General features: G+C 44.5%; 1 pseudogene; it reads right to left on the reverse strand.

The window, feature by feature from the left end:
• Positions 1-585: 585 nt before the first annotated feature.
• On the reverse strand, positions 586-13,871 carry LOC137377803 (interferon-inducible GTPase 5-like; annotated as a pseudogene).
• Positions 13,872-14,615: the final 744 nt, after the last annotated feature.

Raw genomic sequence — 14,615 nt, forward strand, 5'->3', positions numbered from 1 at the left:
CCCTCATAATTACCCTTATTTAAGTTGAAAATCACTAGTCTTAAATTTGCCCTTCTCTCCCTCAAACTGAATGTGAAATTCACCATATTATGATCACTGTTACCTAGGGGCGCCTTCACTATGAGGTCATTAATAATCCTGTCTAATTGCACAGTACCAGATCTAGTATAGCCTGCTCTCTGGTTGGCTCTAGAACCTGCTGCTCCAAGAAACTGTCCTGAAAACACTCTATTAGCTCATCATCCAGGCTACCTTTGCCAATCTGTTTCATCTGATGGGCTGAATGTCCTCCTTCTGTGCTGTTGAATTCAATGATTCTATGATTTTAATTGAGGAATGAGCTGCCAACCCAGCATGGCAACAAGAATGTCTAGATTTTCAAACATTGTTTTCAGATACCTTCCAATCAGTGCCACAGCTACACCAGGTCTTAAAGTTACAAACATCTCTAGAGTAACAATGTCCAGCTCACCTTCCCCTTTACTTTCCTGTTCAGTTCTTCCAACACTCTCTCTGGATGTCCTACCCTGCATTCCTGCTTCAATGTAATTAATGATAAATAAATACTCAGCACAATCTGCAAGGTGAGGTTCTGGGCATTTATTGCATCCATTGCTGGTGTGTGGATATTACCTGCCTGAGTTGACACAGTATTGCCTTACAGCAATGTTTGCACTGTCGAATCCGATTCACTATGTCCCACAACACCGATTTTACAAAGCAGTGACATATAATACATTTCTCCAGGGCAAACAACACTGCATTTATATTTAGAATATATTGTGGTATAATTACATTGTTCATCAGTTTCACTTGGTCAGATTACAATCAGTCCTGATAATAACAGATAAACATAAGTTCACAATTAATGCAGCAAAATGTTTGCATTTATGTAGCGCCTTTAACGTAGAACATTTCCTGATTAACAAGAACTGATACTTCTGGATATATGTTAATTAAGTTCAATTGATCTGTCAGAATCACAGTAATGCATAGTATAGAATAAAAGTACAATATATCACATCAGTAACATCAATCTATTGTTCATATCACTGATTTTGCATTACACAAGGTTCCAGTGAGTTGATGTAACACATTCCCACACCTCTCCTCCCACAGTAACTGATCTTTTTCTGTTGCTTCTGACAGATCATTTTCCTCTCCCTCTTCCCAGCCAGCTGGAGCTGATGTGTCGGCCATTATTCTGACACTGAGCTTCAGTCAGTTTCCTGATCAATCAGTTGGCCACATAATGAAGGTGATGCTCCCATTGAATGTCTGCAAAGTACTGGCTGCTTTTGTTACTCTCCCTTCTGTTGGTAAGGTGGTTGTCATTGGTGACTGCCCCTGTAAGACACAGGATGGCGCAGAGCTCCGTCACAGCATCACAGTGTCTATGGCCAGTCAGAACCTCATAAGGCATTGCTCCTCAATGGAGTTGAAATGTGTGTTGTTGTCCACCATTTGTTGGAGGTAATCTGTCGTCACTGTGGTGCAACCCCCAACCTCTCATACATCCCCCATTACCATCTCCAAGATCTGCTCCTCTAAAGTCAATCACTGATGACCAAGCACCAATGCTGCTTAGTAGCAAACAGTACTGACAGAAACAGTGCAATTCATAGCCTTTCCCAGCAATATTCAAAATACTTCACATCTCTCAGTTGAATGATTATAGTCAACAGATTTCTGCCCCACTACCATTTCGAGGGAATAAGAAAAGTAACAGAGTTTCAGGCACATTTCCTCTTCACCCTGATTTCAGCATGAGAAAGCTTTCTGCCCTGTAGGCCCCCACTGTCAGACTGGGTAAGATTGAGCAGCTGAGATATGTTTACAGATACTGCTGAGCCGAATGTGTCAAAACACTTTACAATCAACTAAAAAACTCTGAAGTGTCGTCACAATTGTTAGGTAAGAGTGAAACTTCGGAAGAGGGGCTGGATGTGGCTTGGTCTGTATAAGGGTAGTCTATCTGAGAGTGGTCAATATGAGGGTGGTCTATAGGATGGGTGGTCAATAAGATGGGAGGTCCAGATGAGGGGGCCTGTCTGAGGGGAGGTCGATATGATGAGTGGTTTGTATAACAAATGATTTGAATGAAGCATCATCAATATGAGGGGTGATTTATATGAGGATCGACTGCACTGTTAACTTAGTCACCTCAATGGTATAAAATTTGGTGCGAATGTCACAAGGATGGGAAAAGGAACAATGTAAAAATTACTGACAATTCAAGAATAAAATCCACAAAATCAGTGCATTTTCCTCAACTGTAAACCCAGGGTCGTCCATTTCAGAAATGATATTCTTACTATGAATCAAACAGGAACATCACAGAGAAGGGGCTGGACATGGGAATTGAATCCATCACAATCACTTGAAGAAAACAAATACATTTCTAGCTACAGGCTAAATGTCCACATCCTGTGCTGTATGATTCGATGACTCCAGGAAGAGGAAGGATTTCCTTGTTATTGTGTTTAAATGAAGGGAATCGCCGGAGTGCAGTGTGTGTGTGAAATTGAGTGGGCTCTTTCAAAATTCCCACCCCTTGATTTCTCTCCTCATATTACACCCAGGCAAACCCTTTCACCAAACACCTTACCATAAAAAACCCTTCCCTGAAATGGATGAGGAATATTTCCAGGAATGAATTCAGCAAAAAAGGAATATTGGAGAATAGAATTCCTGCAATGTTCAGGGTTAGACTCCTTTAATATATCAGCTCCAGCATTGACTCACTAGATTGATGTTTGGTGTGGGGCATTTTCACAGGTCTCGAATACAGCCTTCACCACTCTCTGTGCATTCTCTGTAAGATCATCCAGTGCACCACTCAGCAGTTTGTAGGTCATAAGAAATGATGATCCTGCTTCAAAGATGGAAACGACAACTGGTATGATGTCGATGACGAGCTCAATTATTGAAATGGCAACAAAAGCGTAACCCTAAAAAATTCTCACAAATGCTGCATTCACTTCACCCAGCAGGGGAGTTTTCACCACTGCTTTCAGATCTCCCACAGGTTTCCCTGCCATGTTGAACAGTCTTTGAAAAGAGACATCGTCCAGACGCAGACATTTATGAAAATGTGTTATTGCTGCAATGTCCAATGCCCAATGTCATAACTGAAGGACCGATCAGGAACTGGCACTGCTTCCACTGCTCCGGAAAGCGTTGCCAACATCCAGAATCATTTCCTTAACTCTTCTTTTCATCTCTACAAACTCCAAACCTGGTTTTGCAGGGCCAGTATTTTTCCTTAAATTCGAAAGATCATCTTCAAGAGCTTTATTTAACAGATTAAAATCATACAGATTCAGATGAAAGCTCGAAATCAGGAAAACAGTGGGTGTTGGGATCCCTGCTTCCTGCAACTTGCTGACACAGTCATTCCTGATCTTTCTCAGTTCTTCTTCTTCATTAAATTTAATCCCTTCCTTTCTCATTGAATCGAGATCATTATCAATTCGAGATCGAACAAAGTAGAAATTCTTCCCCAACCGTTTAATCTCTGTGGCCAGTTTTACATTATTCTCTGTGAATCGGTGGTGTGAGATAATGATGAAGAAATCATATCTTTCAAATTTCATTTCCCTCAGGTATTTATTTGCTGGGAATTTTGTCGTTCCAATTCCTGGCAGATCCCAGAAACAAACATTAGGCAGGTATGGATGTCTGTATCCAGTTGGTTTCATTGTGGTTGTTGTGATCCCAACTTCAGCTGCTCCCTCATCACCACTCTTCAGCCCTCTCATAGCATTGATGAAGGTGGATTTCCCTGCGTTTGATTCTCCTGTCACTGCAATGCTAAGCTCGGTATTGTCCAGCTCATTGACCTTCTTCTGTATCAGTGGTGTAACTGCCACCAGTCCATCCCTCTCACAATCAGATTTCAGTTTGGTGAGCTCTTCCTGAGTGAAGAATGAAGGGTTTGAAGGCTGATCCATCTGCTCTCTGAAAGGAAACATTTTACATGATATTTTACACCAGGCTAAAAGAAATCACATATATACAGCACATTATCACTTCCCCACACCCTTCACATCTAATTACAGATAAAGTGTAATCATTGCTGTTATGTAGCTGAATCTGAAAGTTAATTTATGTACAGCAAGGTCCCACAATGTACAATGAGATGAATAACCAGTTAAGTTGTGTTTGCGTGAAGGTAACCTCCCTTCCTTTATTTATATTTTATTTTTTATTTAGAGATACAGCACTGAAACAGGCCCTTCGGCCCACCGAGTCTGTGCCGACCATCAACCACCCATTTATACTAATCCTACACTAATCCCATACTCCTACCACATCCCCACCTGTCCCCACATTCCGCTACCACCTACCTACATTAGGGGCAATTTATAATGGCCAATTAACCTATCAACTTGCAAGTCTTTGGCTGTGGGAGGAAACCGGAGCACCCGACGAAAACCCACGCAGACACAGGAAGAACTTGCAAACTCCACACAGGCAGCACCCAGAATTGAACCCGGGTCACTGCAGCTGTGAGGCTGCGGTGCTAACCACTGCGCCACTGATGGATCCGTTAGATCTGGGTCCTGAACTATGACAGCTGAGGAGGGGTATCTCCTCTCCCCCTGGAAAGCAGTGCTGCCCCTCATCTACCTCCCCAAGTTTCTCCTCACCACTTGTCCTCAGTGCATCACCATATAGTCTGCCCTCAGTTTGACTAAGCTCTACCAAGCGGGTGTCTCTCATTTGGTAATTGCAAGGCTCAGATGCACTGATGAGATTTCTAAAGTGAGGGTTGAAAGAGGCTGAAACTGAGGGCTTGGTTCTTGAGGCTGAAGGGATGAAGAGGATGAAACGTTATGAGATGGACACGAACTGCAGAATTGCCAGTACACTCTCATTACAAGTGATGAAATTGAGCAATGTTAATATCTTGCAATGACAGGTTGTACTGTAGCAGAAGGAACTGAACAGTTACAATACGAGGAGTTTCTTGACCAACCTGGAGATGGCACCTTCCATCCTACTGCTCTGTCTCTCGCTGCTTGCTCCGTGTGACTGTCCAGTGGTTCCAAAACTTCGTCCTCAGAAAGGGAGAGAGATCAGAGGCTTGTGACTCCTCCCCCGATGACACTTCTTTATCTTTGTTGTGTTAGTTTTTCACCTTTCAGGGGAAAGTAGAGAGTGTGAGTGGAGGCACTTTATTTACTATCAGATAACATACAAGACTGGTGTGAGTAATCATCCTTAATCAGAGTGAGAACAGATGCAGGAAGCTGGAAAATACCTAGTGGAGTTTTTTCACATCTTCACTGAGTCAGACTGTGAGGGAAGCAATGGGATGTGAAGACTCTCGTGTTTCCTCCTCAATATTTCAGGGAAGTAGCACCTGATGTGGACACAGAGAGGGCAAGCTGAGTGGAAATGGAAAGCATGGAGCCAGATTTTATTGTAAAAATAATGGTGACTGAACAACATACGATGTTATTAATGTACAAATCAGCCAGCAACTTGTAGCGAGATGGAGATACCCCATGAATTGCGAATCATCACAAGTTGCTGCTGGTTATCATCATTCCACCATTAGCTTCATGAAAATGGCATCTCGTGCTTCACTTCCCTGTGAGTTTCACAAAGTTGCTGCAATTTGTACATTCATTGTTCATTAATGACATTATAATTGAAAATCAGGAAATGACTGATTTACTAAATATTAACGTTTTACAGATCTTCATGATACAGGATAACATAGCAAAAATATGAGGAAAAACAAAAATAAATCAAGTGGAGGAACTTACTCTGTTTAATATAGGTAACAAAAGATGATAATGGAGAAAATAATGAGACGTAAAATAGACAGATTTTGAGGACCTAGTGCTTTCCATCACAGAAGATACCAATGCCACTCCATTATATAAGGTGGGTAAAAAAGATAAACTAGGAAATTATAGGCCCATTAATCCAATGTCTATTATGGAGAAGTTAATGGAATAATCTGTTATTCGGGACAGAGTGACTGTACACATGAATAAACATGAACTAATGAGAGAAAGCATAATTGGATTTGTAAAGGATAAGTCATGCCGAACGAACCATTTGATTTTTTTGAGGAGTTAACTATTGTGGTAGATAAGGGATAGTCTATGGATGTTTTGTATATGGACTTCCTGAAGGTATTTGATACGGTTGTATCATTAACAAAAATGAGAGCACATGGAATTGGAGGCAACTATTGACATAGGTAGGGAATTGGCTAGGAAGTAGGAGACAGCAGGCTGGATTTTACCTTCGGCGGATGGGAATTCGCCACCAATGTAAAAGTTGGTGGTATACCAGCTTCCGCCTAGCCCGGGGATCCGTCCCGCATTTTACGGGTTCCCGGGCTTTAATTGTCCCAAACCAGGACTTCCACCCGCTTGAGTGAGGAAGTCCCGCCTCAGTGAGTTGCCGGCCAATCAGTGGGCCGGCAGCTCTTAGTCCCAGCAGCACAACTGGGAGTGTTGGCCACCGCTGGGACTGCAGCTCAGCCGATGCTATGGAGCCTGGGGACGAGGTAAGTTGGGCTTGCCTCACCAGGTGGATCGGTCCTTCCCTGGTGAGGCTGGAGTGGTCGTTTGTGGGGGAGGAGGGGGCGTCTTGAGTCACAGGGGTGGGTTGGGAGGCGGGGTTGGCCCTCAATCGGGCACCCTGTGCCTGATTGCCATGCCCTCCCTCCGCCCCCACCCTGGGGTGGGGGTGGGGGGGGCGCGCAAGGGCCGGCAGCAATTGCTGGCCACGGGTAAAATACCTGTGGAGGCGGGCGAGGACCCTTAAGTGGCCGTTAAGTGGCCACCTAAAGGCCTTGATTGGCCTCGGGTGGGCGTCAACTCGCCCCCGCCACCCAACCGCCATAAATTTCACCAGAGCCTCCCACACCACTATCCGACCCGCTGGGGTGGTGTAGAATTCAACCCAGAGAGTACAGATAATGGGTATGTGCTCAAATTGGCAGGATGTGACAAGTGGTGTCATAGGAACATAGGAAAGACATTCAGCCCATCGACCCTGCTCTACAATTCTGTACGATCATGGCTGATCATCCACTTCAATGTCTTTTTCCCACAATATCCCCATGTCCCTTTATGTCATTGGTATTTAAAAATCTGTCAATCTCTGCTTTAAACATACTCAATGACTGAGCTTCCACAGCCCTCTGGGGTAGAGAATTCCAAAGATTCACAATCCTTTGAGTAAAGAAATTTCTCCTCATTTCAGTCCTAAGTGGCTTCCCCCTTATTTTGAAATGGTGTCCCCTGCTTCGAGACACCCCAACCAGGGGAAACATCTTAGCTGCATCTACCTTGTCTAGCCCTTTCAGTATTTTGTAGGTTTCAATGATATCACTTCTCATTCTTCGAAACTCTAGAGAATACGGTCTTAGTTTCCCCAATTTCTTGTCATAGGTCAGTCCCACCAACCCGGGAACAAGTCTGGCGAATCTTCGTTGCACTCCTTCAATGGCAAGAATATCCTTCCTAAGGTAAGGGGACAAAAACTGCACTCCAGGTACGGTCTAACCAAGGTTCTATACAATTGAAGCAAGACTTCGCTACTCCTGTACTTAGATCCTCTTGTGATAAAGGCTAAAAGCCTTCTGAATTGCTAGCTGCACCCACATGTTAGCTTTCAATGACTTACTGATAAGGACACCCAGGTCCCTTTGTACATCTATACTTTCTCTTCTCTTACCATTTAAGAAATACTCTGCACATCTGCTCCTCCTACCAAAGTGAATAACCTCACATTTTTCCATATTATATTCATCTGCCATGTTCTTGTCCACTCACTAAGTCTGTCCAAATCCCCTTGAAGCCGCTTTGCATCTTCCTCACAGCACACTTTCCCACCTAGTTTTGTGTCATCCGCGAACTTGGAAATTTTACATTTGATCCCCACATCCAAAGCATTGATATATATTGTGACCAGCTGGGGCCCAAGCACTGATCCTTGAGGTACCCCACTCATCACAGCCTGCCAATGCGAGAATTACCTGTTTATTCCTACTCTCTGCTTTCTGCCTATTAACCAATCCTTAATCCATGCTAGAATATTATCTCCTATCCCATGTGCTTCACTTTTGCTAACCGATCTCCTGTGGGAGACTTTATCAAAAGCCTTCTGAAAATCCAAGTATACCACGTCCACCAACTCCTCTTTATCAATTCTGTTCGTAACATCCTCAAAAAACTCCAACAGGTTCGTCAAACATGAATTTCCCATTCATAAATCCATGTTGACTATGCCCAATCAGATCATAATTATCCAAGTGTCCATTTATCACATCCTTTAGAACAGATTCTAGCATTTTTCCTACTACTGATGTAAGGCTAACAGATCTGTAGTTCCCTGTTTTCTTTCTCCCTCCCTTTTTAAATAGTTTCCCACAGGGATCTGTCCTGTGACCTCAGCTTTTATTATATTTATACATGACTTAGATGCAGGGATAGGGAGCCGAAATCCAAGTTTGTTGACAACACAAAGTTATGTGGCACAGGAAATTGAGTTAATGGAAGCAAAAATTTGTGAAGGGGCATTGGCAGGCTAAAGAAATGAGCAAAGCTGTGGCAGATGGAATACAAAGTGGGTATATAGGACGTGATCCACTTTACACCTAAGCAAGATAGATCAGAGTATTTTCTAAATGTAGAAGCAAGGAAATATGGAGGAGCAGAATGGCTCACAGGGCTGCATTTTATGGAGGGTGAGGGGCCCCTGCTTTGGCTTTTTCGTGCAACCCCCCCGCAGAGCGATCTTCCAGTGTCCCTTTTAATACATTTATCCTAACACCAAGAGCTGCTGGCCAATCACAGGTCTGGCAGTTCAGCAGTAACGGCAGCACCACCAGGAACGATGGCCACTGTCGGTAAGCAGAGGCCTTGGATCCAGGCCCAGCACTATATATCCAGTTTGAAAAACAACCATTCACCATTTTCTGCGTTCCGTCCTTTTTGTATTCACAGTCCCACTGTCCCTTTAATCCACTTGGCTTTAATTCTGTTAACAAGTATGTTATATGTTATGTTGTCAAACACTTTTCTGAAAGTGCATACACACATCAACTGCACTACCATTTGTGTTACTTCATCAGTCAACTATATCAAGTTACTCAAATGTGAATTGCCTTTAACAAACCCATACTGACTTTCATTTATGAGGCTATAGTTATCCAAATGCCAAATAATTTTGTCCTGGCTTATTGGCCCTAAAAGTTTCCCCACCACCGACTTCAGACTCACTGGCTTGTAGCTGCTGTGTTTATCCTTCTCTCCATTTTTAAACAGTAGTGTAATATTTGCAATCTTCCAGTCTTCCAGTACCAATTCCATCATGAAGAAAGATTGGATGATTGTGACCAGAACGTCTGCAATTTCCACCCTTGCTTCCTTCAGTAACCTAGGATGCATCCCATCTGGACCATGTAACCACTTTATCTCCTCTATCTATTTGTATCTGATTCAATATCACTACTTCCTCCTCCTTTGCGGCTACATGAGCAGCATCTCCTCCTCTAATGAAGACAGATGCAATGAATCCATTTATGCTACAAACTTCAGCTTCATAGCTCTGTTGGAAGTGGTGCTACGAGGCCAGAGGCCCTCAAAATGCCTGGCACAGCACTTTGGCCACATCCGGTATGGTCCACATGGCACCCCATATGGGGAGGATGCTAACGTGGGCGTGCTGTGTATGCGCTCGGTGCTTTTACAGTAGGTAGATCATGATGTCAAATGGCCTCTTCAGCAAACTTGGCCATCAAGCTCACTATCATTCACAACTTGTACAAGACCAGATCATTTAGGTGGGAGCAGACAACATTGTAAACATATCGCAGTTCGCCTTCCATTGCTGCGTCCGAGAGGTGGCGGAGGCCATGTATGCAAGGAAAGCAGAGTTTATCATTTTCTCTCTAACTGGAGAGAAGCAGGATTAGCAGACCTGTGACTTTGCCAGGGTAAGGAATTCCCAATGATTCTCAGGGAGGCATCAACTGCATACACGTGACTCTGTGTGTCCCACATGTCAATGGGAAGAAGCACAACAAATGCAAAGGGATCGACTCCCTGAATGTGTAGTTGCTGTGCAACCATTATGTCAGTGAATGGCAGCAATCACAATGTCTACATCCAGCGGCAGTCTGCCATTCTCACCATAATCGAGTCACCACGCAGATCTAGAAGGTGGCAGTTTGGAAGACTTTAATCTTAATATAGAGTGGATGAATCAAACTGTTAAAGATAGTCTGGAAGATCAGTTTGTCAAATGCTTTGAGGACAGTTTCTTGGAAAATATGTGATGGAACCAATTAGGGATAAAGCTATCTTAGATCTAGTAATGTTCAATGAGGCAGCTTTAATTAGTAATCTCACAATAAAAGATCCTATGGGAAAAAAATCACCATAATACAATACAATTCTTTATTAAGTTTGAAATTGACATACTCCGGTCCCAAACAAAAATCTTAAACTTAAAGAAAGCCAATTACATAGGTGTGAGGAGAGCTGGTTAAGGTTGTTTGGGTAAATAGACTAAAAGGTGCAGCGGTAAATATACAGTGGGAACCATTTGAGGAAACAATGTTCATCAAAAGTACATCCCAGTGAAAAAAAACTCTGCAAGACAGATCCATTTGTGTCTTACCAGGGAAGGGAAGGTGAGTATTAGATTAAGAGTTGCAAAGAATAGTTACAAACCTGATGAATGGAGGAAGGTATATAGTGGAGTTTCCCAGGAGATGGTATTCAGCTGCAACTGGAGTATTGTGTCAAATTCTGGGCACCAAACATCAGGAAGGATGTGAAGACATCAGAGAGAGTGTAGAAGAGATTTACAAGAATGATTCCAGGGATGAGAGACTTCAGTTACATGGGTAGATAGGTGAAGCTGGAGCTGGGACTGTTCTCCTTAGAGACGAGAAGGCTGAGAGGAGATTTGATTTGATAAGTCATGAGGGGTCTGGACAGAGTAGATAGGGAGAAACTATTCCCATTGTCGGAAGGGTTGAGGACCGCGATTTAAAGTAATTGGCAAAAGGACCAGAGATGACATGAAGAAAACTTCCTTCTGCAGCAAGTGGTTAGAATCTGGAATGCACTGCCTGAGAGTGTGAGGGAGAGACAGATTGAATCATGACTTTCAAGAGGGAATTGGATAATTATCTAAAGAGAAAAGATTTGCAGGTCGACAGGGAAAAGGTGAGAAATTGAGACGAGCTGAGTTATTCTTCCAGAGAGCGAGCTCAGATATGATGGGCCGAATAGCCTCCTTCTGCGTTGGAAGCATTCTATGGTTCCAGGCACATCAAGCAATTAGGAAGGCAAATGGCATGTTGGCCTTCATTGCAAGGGGATTGGAGTACAAGAATAAGGATGTTTTCCTGCAATTTTACAGGCTTTGGTGAGATCACACCTGGAGTACTGTGTGCAGTTTTGGTCTCCATATTTAAGAAAGGATAAACTTGCATTGGAGGCAGTACAGCAAAGGTTCATTAGATTGGTTCCTGGGATGAGAGAGTTGTCCTGTGATGAGAGGCTGAGGAAATTGTACCTAAACTCAATGTAGTTCAGAAAAATGAGACATGATCCCATTGAAACAGACAAGATTCTGAAGGAACTTGACAGGGTAGACACAGAGGCTGTTTCCTCTGGTTGAGGAATCGAGAACATGGGAGCAGAGCCTCAGGTTAAGAGGTAGATCATTTTAGGACTGAAATGAGGAGAAATGTCTTTACTCAGAGGGTTGTGAATCTTTGGAATTGTCTACCCCAGAGAGTTGTGAAAGCTCCATCATTGAAATTGGTAGAGTTTTGATATCTCAGGAAATCAATGGATACGAGGAGTGGGCAGGAAGGTGGAGTTGAGGTAGAAGATCAGCCATGATCGTACTGAATGGCAGAGCAATCTTGAGGGGCCACATGGTCTACTCCTGCTCCTATTATGTTGTTAAGAGGGATCCCCTGAACACAGCTGATGACTCCCCTCTATCACCCAACCACACAAAGACAATAGGCCTACAACGAGAGCTATGGTGCCACCAGGAATGTCCTGCAGCACATCATCAGTGTACTGAAGCAACAGTTCTGCTGCCTGCAGCGCTCGGTGGGAGCCCTACAATACTCACCAGAGCATGTGTACAAGTTCATGGTGCTCTGTTCCTTCCTCCCAAACATCACTATTTTGAGGGTGCAGCCAATGCTACCAGGCAGATGGAGGCCACCTCAGGAGGAGAAGTAAAGGGATGAGGAGAAGGAGGAAGAGGAGGAGTAGGAGGAGGAAGTGGAGAGAGAAGGGAGGAAGTATTCGGGATCCCTCAGTCCAGACTTGCTGTCTGTGAGCAGTTACCAAGACTCTGGTTCCCTTTGGATGTTCTCCCTTCACCACCATTGCTCCGATATTTCCCACCTTCCCAACCATCTGTGATCACATAGAAACATAGAAAATAGGAGCAGGAGTAGGCTATTCAGCACTTCGGGCCTGCTCCGCCATTCAAAAAAGATCATGGCTGATCGTCTAATTCAGTACCCTGTTCCCGCTTTCTCCCCATATCCCTTCATCCCTTTGGCATTCAGAAATCACAGCGTCCTCTTGGCCAAAATCTTGCAATAAAAGCCGCCAGCAAAAACTTCCTACAATATCCAATAACACATTGAATTATAGAAATAAAATGAACTATTCACCCTTGTGCATTCCCTTGGTGTCTGTCTTGAAGGTGCCGTTGCCTGTCCTCGTGTTCTTTCACAGTGTTAGCCCAATGGCTGTAGCACGGCAGGTGGAAAGCTGCTGACTTTCACTGAGGAGACTGCAGGTGGACTTTGCAAAATTCCCTCAAGCAACTTCAAGCCTAGAAGGCCTGTGTTCAGACTGCACAACCTCAACATGGGTGGCAGATGGCTGGGCTGGCTGCCTGAGGATCAACAACAGGAGCACTGGCAGAATGGCTGTGATGGGGGCATGAATGCTGTCATCTTGACAGAGGACAGCAGGTTCAATCACCATGGAACCACTGATACTGTCCTAGGGCAGACCCTCAGCAATCCTGATAATCTGTTGGGAGGACAGATTACTGTACTGCTCTGAGAACCTCCAAGCCCTTTGAGTACTGAAATCCACAGCTATGATAACAGCAGTCTGAGCCTGCATGGTAGCAAGCAGGAATCTCATGACTTCAGTCTGAGCTCCCACTGCAGCACTGAGAATTTGCGTCATTTTTGCCTATGCTGCAGTGGGAGCTGAGAGCTCAGCCACCAGACACTGCACCAAGGATGGGTCAGCAGGTGCTGTGATGGAGCTGTCCACCACTTGCACACTGGAAAGGATGGGCTCCAAGCTCTATGTGAAGACCTGTGTGAAATAGGGTCAGGTCTCCTCCATGCTCATTGGCAGCGACAACAAGCGGTCTGCAGACTTGCCAATGCAGCAAGCATCTGGGCATGCATGCTCATCAGCTTCTCCTGTAGGGCATCCCATCAAAATCCTCATTTGAGTCCCCTGTAGCAGAGCCCATCTGTGATCTCACCCTCTGCTAAGCTGGCACACACACTGTCCTTTCTCTCAGCCTTGCTGGAGCTCACTTGTGCCTGGTGATTCACTCTTTACTGATCGTGTATCTATGCTACCCTCGAAGTTATGCACAGTGCCAGTATCTGAGCTGATGGCTGCGAGTGTCAGATCAAGTGGTGATGCTCTTTCATCAGAGGTCTGCTGCAGCTCTATCCTTCATGATTAGGCTGCACTGGCTGGCCAGGGGGCAGTTCTTGGGTATCTGAAAGCAAAAATGCAGAAGGGGAGGGTTGGGATGAGGGAGTGAGGATGGGGATGGACGTGGAAAACAAGAGGCCCATGGTCACACCATCTGCAGCTTACACTTCATACCCGTTTGCAGGATGAGGGTGAGGTGGTATTTGAGAAGGAACATAAGGCAGGAACATATTGTCGTCCTGAATATTCTCTGCAGCAACAAATGGTATGGCCTCAATCATAGCCGGCCCCATGATGGTCGGCACAGTCGCCTCCAGTGGGCTTAGGTCTTGCAAGCGTGCCTGTCTTCCTTCGGTTCTACTCAGCTCTCTGTGGTTGTCGGCCACGTTGTACTGCAAGAGAGAGGGAAGAATGTTATCAGTTGTGTAGCACTGTATTTGGGTGATGTGTCTGCCATAACTGAATAGCTGAAGGTTTGTAGAGGCTGTGAGAGCCAGGTATGAAGCTGTCATCATTGGAAGGTGTGTGAGGGTGAGGTTGATCATCTGAATGTTAGACCTGAGTCCTGACTGCTAGTGATTGCTAATGGGTGGGTGATGGGGGTGTGATGCATTGAGCAGTGTGAGAGGTTGGGGGTGTGGTGGGTAAGAGACATGCAGTGAAGTTGCATTCACCAACCTTGACACTCTGCATGAGATCATTGAACTTCTTGTCGAACTGCTGTCATGTCCTCAGCATTCTGCCTCTGGCACATATCCAAGAACCCTAGGAGCCCTCTCCCTGTCCCTACATTGGGATTGCTTCTTTCTACAGACAGTTCCTGCGGAGGCAGTCAGCAGCAGCTTCCTTACAACCAGTGCAATTCCCCTTTAAGAAGGGCATTCTCCCTTTAAAACATACAGG

Source organism: Heterodontus francisci, chromosome 15 (assembly GCF_036365525.1).
Source record: "Heterodontus francisci isolate sHetFra1 chromosome 15, sHetFra1.hap1, whole genome shotgun sequence".
NCBI classification, from domain to species: Eukaryota; Metazoa; Chordata; class Chondrichthyes; order Heterodontiformes; family Heterodontidae; genus Heterodontus; species Heterodontus francisci.